The following is a 7,627-nucleotide window of genomic DNA, read 5'->3' as shown; positions in this document are numbered from 1 at the left end:
TAGCAATTAATTTTTTATCCATAAAATCTGTGCACAGCAACTGCCAGTAGCAATATATTCAGCTTCAACTGTAGAAGTAGAAACTGAATTTTGCTTTTTACTGAACCAGGACATAAGCTTGTTTCCTAGAAATTGACAGGTGCCTGTTGTACTCTTTCTATCAATTCTACAACCTGCATAGTCTGCATCTGAATAACCAGTTAGATCAAAACCAGAATCTCTAGGGTACCAAATGCCAAGGTTTGGTGTTCCCTTGAGATATCTGAAAATTCTCTTAATAGCTATCAAGTGAGATTCTCTAGGATCAGCCTGAAATCTAGCACATAAACATGTAGCAAACATTATATCTGGCCTACTAGCTGTTAAGTACAGAAGTGAGCCAACCATGCCTCTATAACTTGAAATATCCACAGACTTTTCAGTAGTGTTTAATTCAAGCTTAGTTACAGTGGTCATGGGAGTTTTTGCAGATGTGCAATCCATTAGATCAAACTTCTTTAAAAGATCAAAAATATATTTAGTTTGACTAATGAATATTCCATCACTAACTTTCTTAACTTGTAAACCAAGAAAGTAAGTTAGTTCTCCCATCATACTCATTTCATACTTACTTTGCATCAATTTGGCAAACTTTTTGCAAAGTTTCTCATCTGTAGAGCCAAAAATAATATCATCCACATAAATTTGAACAAGTATACTAGAGCCATTAACATTTCTGAAAAATAAAGTTTTATCTACAGTACCTCTTGTGAAGTGATTTTCCAAAAGGAACTTTGATAAAGTGTCATACCAGGCTCTAGGTGCTTGCTTCAATCCATAAAGTGCTTTCAGAAGATAATAGACATATTCTGGAAAATTTGGATCTTCAAAACCAGGAGGTTGACTGACATATACTTCTTCCTCCAATTCTCCATTCCGAAAGGCACTTTTGACATCCATTTCATAGACCTTGAAATTGGCATGGGCTGCATAGGCTAAGAAGATTCTGAAGTCTTGCAACAGGAGCAAATGTTTCATCAAAATCAATTCCTTCTTGCTGACAATAGCCCTTAGCAACCAATCTAGCTTTGTTCCTGACTACTATGCCATTTTCATCCATCTTGTTTTTGAATACCCACTTGGTGTCTATTGGATTCTTTCCTTTAGGCTTGGGTACCAGCTTCCATACATTATTCCTTTCAAATTGGTTTAGCTCCTCCTGCATAGCTAAAATCCAATCAGGATCAAACAAAGCTTCTTCTACCTTCTTTGGTTCTTCCTTGGAAAGAAAACTGCTGTATAGACATTCTTCCTGAGTTGCTCTTCTTGTTTGAACTCTAGAAGAAACATCACCAATGATAAGCTCAAAGGGATGATCTTTTGTCCATTTCCTTTGTTGAGGTAGATTAGCTCTAGATGAAGAGACCTCATTGTTGTCTTGATGTGTAATTGAGTTTTGACTAATTGAAACTCCCCCCGAGTTTGTGAATCTTTGATTTGAGAAAGGGGAACTTTCTGTAGGTGATCTGTCTTGACTTCCTGCACCTTTTGATAACCCGACGGATGGTGAATTTTGAGTACCGACGGATAAAGCAGATTGTCTCTCGACGGATAACGCAGATTGCCTTCCGACGGATGAAGCATTGTACAACTCGACAAATGTTGAGTTTTGTACTTCATTAGTGGTAGATTTATCTGCATTATCCTTAGATACACTCTCTTGATCACTTTCATCATCACTGTCATCACTAACCATCTCCACATTATCAAATTTGAGGCTCTCATGGTAATCTCCATCCTTCAGTCCTTCAATCTTTTTATCATCAAACACAACATGTATTGATTCCACAACAATGTTGGTTCTTAGATTGTAGACTTTATATGCTTTACCAACAGCATATCCATCAAAAATTCCTTTATCTGCTTTAGCATCAAACTTCCCATTTTGATCAGTTTGATTTCTCAGGATATAGCATTTGCAGCCAAAAACATGAAGAAAGTTTAGAGTTGGCTTCTTGTTCTTGAACAATTGATAGGGAGTCATGCATCTTGCTTGATTAACCATAGAAATGTTCTGAGTGTAGCATGCAGTATTTACAGCTTCAGCCCAGAAATATGTTGGTAGTTTAGATTCTTCAAGCATTGTCCTTGCAGCTTCAATAAGTGATCTGTTCTTCCTTTCCACTACTCCATTCTGTTGTGGAGTCCTTGCTGCTGAAAACTCATGCAGAATCCCATTTTCCTCACAAAATGCTCTCATGACAGAATTCTTGAACTCAGTTCCATTGTCACTCCTGATTCTTCTAACTTTGAAATCAGGATGATTGTTGACTTGCCTTATGTGATTGATGATGATTTCACTAGCCTCGTCTTTAGACTTCAGGAAATATGTCCAAGAGAACTTTGAGAAATCATCTACAATTACTAGGCAAAATCTTTTCCTTGAGATGGACAATACATTGACTGGTCCAAACAAATCCATGTGAAGCAGTTGCAAAGGCTCTTCAATTGTTGAATCAAGTTTCTTCCTGAATGATGCTTTGATCTGCTTCCCTTTTTGGCAGGCATCACACAGTCCATCCTTTGAAAACTCCACTAGAGGAATGCCTCTTACCAGTTCTTTCTTTACCAGCTCATTCATGGTCTTGAAGTTTAAATGGGATAGCTTCTTGTGCCATAGCCAACTTTCATCCTGACTTGCTTTATTGAGAAGACAAGTTACATATTCTGCTTTGGATGAGTTGAAATCAGCTAGATACACATTTCCTTTTCTCACACCAGTGAGTACCACTTTGTTGCTTCTTTTATTAGTCACAACACAGGCTTCTGAGTTGAAGGTTACTGAATTGCCTTTATCACAAAGCTGGCTGATACTCAACAGATTGTGTTTGAGACCATCCACTAATGCAACCTCCTCAATGATGACATTGTCCTTTGAAATCAAGCCATATCCCACAGTATAACCCTTTCTATCATCTCCAAAAGTAATACTTGGGCCAGCTCTCTCCTTAAATTTTGTGAGCAGGGTAGAATCACCAGTCATGTGTCTTGAACAACCACTATCCAAGTACCAAAGGTTCCTTCTGTTTCCCTGCACACATCAAAATCAAATCAAGTTGATTTTGGTACCCAAGTTTCCTTGGGTCCTGCCTTGTTAGCTTTCTTTTTCTGTTTCTTAGGTCTTGTCTCATTTGACTTAGGAATTTCAAATTCATCCTTAGTCATTTGGGTTGGACCTTTGAAACCATTCATTGCAACAGAATTATCATGCATATTATGACTAACAGGAAATGGCATGCTTGGTGTAAACATGTTATTCCAGTAAGGCATGCTAAATGGCATTTGTGGCATACTATATGCAGCATAATAAGGATTAGGTGCAAATGGCATATTAGCAAACTGTGCATTCATGTTCTGTGTAGGCATAGCATTAACAGGCATGAGAGGCATGGCATTCATGTTAGGAAATTGAGACTGAACAGACATGGGAGTAAGCCTGGCAGATTTGCCATTAACAGATAAATGATTTACACTACCACACTTGACACAGATTTTTCTAGGAGAATTTTTATCAGGTGTGTAGTTATTGTGTTTGTTAATCCCTACTTTACCATTCCTATTGTTTTTTCTTTTAGTCTCTATTTTTACCTCAATTTTCTCAAGTCTGTCACTTAACTGTTTGACAGTCATGTGACCAACATTAGCCTTTTTCCCTTTCTTAACTTTACTTGACTCTCCTGAAACAAAGTTCTTGGAAACAGACCCATACTTCTCATTCAGCTTAACTAGTTTGGCTTTGCTAATGGGCTTGCTCACAGCCGACGGATGAGGATTTTCATCATTCGACGGATAACACTTTTTGTTATCCGACGGATAGTCCTCATCATCCGTCGAGTCTACATCTGTTAGCAGTCCATCTACCAAATTAGGTTCTAGTTTCCCTTTGTTCTTTTTCCAGGCTTCATCACAGAAAGACTCGATTCCATGAACTTTGGTGATTTGAGCATGGACATCCCTGGATGTTTTCCAAGCTTTAATCACCTCTTGTTCACGCTCGAGCTGCTTCTTTAAAATTTCTTCCTTTTTCAAGGACTCAGTTAATTCCTCCTTAGCAATCTTACACTCAATTCTTAATTTCTCAAAATCAATAAACTGAGACTCAAGCACATTATTCCTCTCACTTAAAAATAAATTATTTTCTTTGATTTTAGCATTTTCTTTAGTAAGAGACTTAAGTGTAACACGCAAGTGATATAACTCTGTAGACATGTCATTTATGGCATCATTACACTCAGCTTTAGATAAATATGCAAGGTTTGTGGTAATTACCTGATTGCTTGAGGAACTTGTCTCTGTCTCATCAGACTTGGCCATTAGGGCTAGATTGACATAGCTGACATCTTCATCTTCATCCAGACCATCTGCTACCCAGTCATTTTCTTGTGTAATAAAAGCCCTTTCCTTTTGTTTGAGTAGATCAAAGTATTGTTTCTTATAATCCACAGACTCAAACTTTTTCTTACTGGAATCTGACTTTCTACACTCATTGGCAAAATGCTTAGCCAAGCCATATTTGAAACATTTGAATTTTGACTTATCCACCATGTTTCTATTTGGCTTGGCTGCTCCAAAGTTCTTCTTGAACTTGAGCTTGGAAAATCTCCTGGAAAGAAATGCTAGGTGCTCATCAATGTCCTCCATGTCATCTTGGCCCAATGAATCTTCACTTTCCACTGCAAGCGCCTTGCCCTTGTTTTCACAGACCTTTGAAGTTGATTCAACAGCTTCTATCTTCACTTCCTTCTCCTTTTCCAACTCAACAACTAGTGCAATGGATCCTCCTTTCTTCTTTCCTCTCTCCATCCTTTCATCCTACTCTATTTCAATCTCATAGGTTTTCAGGATGCAATACAATCTATCCAAAGTAAACTCCTTATAATCTTGTGAGTTTCTTAATGAGACTGTCATTGGTTTCCATTCCTTTGGAAGAGATCTAAGGAATTTCAGATTAGAGTCTTTAGTCTGATAGACTCTCCCATGCAACTTAAGAGCATTTAGTAGTTTTTGAAACCTACTAAAAATGTCAGTGAGAGACTCACTTTCCTCATTGTGAAAATGCTCATATTGCTGAATCAAGAGCTGCATCTTATTTTCTCTAACTTGCTCAATGCCATCACAGATTATCTGTATAGTATCCCAGACTTCCTTGGCAGTTTTGCAGTTGATAATGTTGTCAAACATGTCTACATCAACTCCATTAAACAGAATATTCATGGCCTTTTTATCCTTCCTGACTTGTTCAATGTCAGGATCAGACCATTCATGCCTTGGCTTGGGAACTGATGGCTTGTTTCCTGTTGCAGCTCTTATTGGAACATGAGGGCCTCTTTCTATGCAGGCCACATAGGCCTCATCTTGAGAAAGCATATGAAGATGCATCTTTACCTTCTAATGATGATAATTATCTTTATCTAGAAAAGGAATCTTGACTCCAACATCCTTCTTGTTCATCTTGCTGAATTATTTTGATCTTTAAACTCTTTGTTGATTAAGAGCTTGCTCTGATACCAATTGTTAGTCCCTTAACAATATAGCAAGAATTACAGAAGGGGGGTTGAATGGAATTCTTGAACCTTTTTCTTAAAATAAAATTGTTCAAACTCGAATATAAATATAAGTGTTTTGATTAGCACAATGCGGAATAAAAACTTAAGTGAATCAAAATATAAGTAATTGAAAACAAGAGTCTTTAAAAACTTTCTGGTGGATTTAAATAATTCCACCAGAGATATATATTATATCGAGAGAACTCTGTGTGCAAGAATGCTCACAGCTGCTTACAAATTTGAACTATTGAGAATACAGAGAAATGCTAATAATTCTGCTTACAAATGTTTCTCACTTTTTGTATCTCAGATCTTAGTTTCTATTTGCTACTTCTTGGTTTATATAATACCAAGATTACAAAGTCAAAAGACAGGATCATTATAAAAACTATTGGGTCTAATGCTTTGTTACTTTGTTCTCTATTACCCAGTTAATAGGCTTCATCATTCCATTTGCATACACTTCGACGCATGTGACCAGTTGTCACTATCAACTGATATTTGAATTCTTTATCCGTTGAGTACATGATCATCCGTCGACTTTTATGATCATCCGTTGATGGCTTCATTGATCATCCGTCGACTGCTATATAAAGCATCTATTGATAGCCATTTGATCATCCGTCGATGGCTTTGTTAATCATCCATCGGTAGCTATTTTGGCACTTGACTTCAATTCATTTATGCAGAATTACAAGACATCATCTATGTACAATTAATCAACCTATTCTGCATATCTAGTTAAAGTCAACATGACTTATATGCTACTACAGAATCTATACAAAGGTGTATGCAGAAATGTGCTACAGACTCATTATTACATAAGCTACTCACTCGATGGATAATAAGTCATCATCCGTCGGGACTATAATGAGTTATCCGTCGGGACTATAATTCTTATCCGTCGAGTGCTACATTATTTCACCAAGTAAAATCTACTTAGGTGTTTTGTTTATGAAATCATCAAGTACATAACATATGCACAACAAGAACATAATTAAATTAAGCTCTAAAATCCTAATTTTCTAACACAAGATAATGTTTGGCTGTTACGTGCCAACTTCCCTCGAGATGGAGGCTAAATTGGTGGCTCCAAGCTTGGACTTAGATTGCCTGAAAACGTTGTTGTGAAAGTGGTTTTGTGAGTAACTGGTGTACACATGACTAACCCAAACACAATACTGAGATGTGTGTTCCATGAAAATATGAAAAACATGATTCACGCAATAGATTTGAATCCAGAACATTTTAGCTGTGATATAAGTAACTGCTTTGTACTCGGTTTAAGTTGACGACTAAGAGATTGATTTTTATTTTATGAAGTTTTAGAATATAGGATTAGAGCCGAGATATATTAATATGGTCCATAACTTGTTGCAGAAAGAAAGATCAGTGGCAAATTCCTCACCCCAATAGATGTCGCAAAATATACTTAAAATGATATTTTATTTAAGAATAAGTCATAGTAAACAGTCCATGTCAAAAAAAGGGTCGTAGTAAATGGTCTAAGTATTATGATCGTAAATGAGATTGAGCCGAGTTGATTGTTCGTATATTGTTCATTAAAAGTTATTAAACTTTGAACCGGATCTTGAAAATTTGTATGTGGTTAGTTTGTTAAGAATAAGTGTCGTTTATGAACAGTCGATGAACACACAAAATTTCATGAACTTAGCTGGCAAATTTTTTAGAAATTATTTGTTTCGTCAAATTCGGGAATTAGGCATGGTTTCCCGTCATTTCAATCTTAAATCTGTTGTTTGGTTAAAAAAATAAAATTTAATATCCAATTATCAAATCCTCAAAATATGAGTTTTTCATCCCAAGTAGGGAGGTAGGGAGGTGGTTACGAATGAGGGGTATGAGTATCAACATTAATATTACTATATTAATTTATATTTAAGTAATTAGATATAAATATTAAATACTAAAACAAATCTATGAACCAAAAGTATATTAAAATAATAATTAAATTAATATATAATTAAATTAAATTTATTTATTTAACATATTTTAAATTAAATAAATTCATTATCGACCAT

The sequence above is a fragment of the Apium graveolens genome, chromosome 7 (assembly GCF_009905375.1).
Source record: "Apium graveolens cultivar Ventura chromosome 7, ASM990537v1, whole genome shotgun sequence".
Taxonomy (NCBI): Eukaryota; Viridiplantae; Streptophyta; class Magnoliopsida; order Apiales; family Apiaceae; genus Apium; species Apium graveolens.
Note: the sequence above shows the minus strand (reverse complement) of the source record.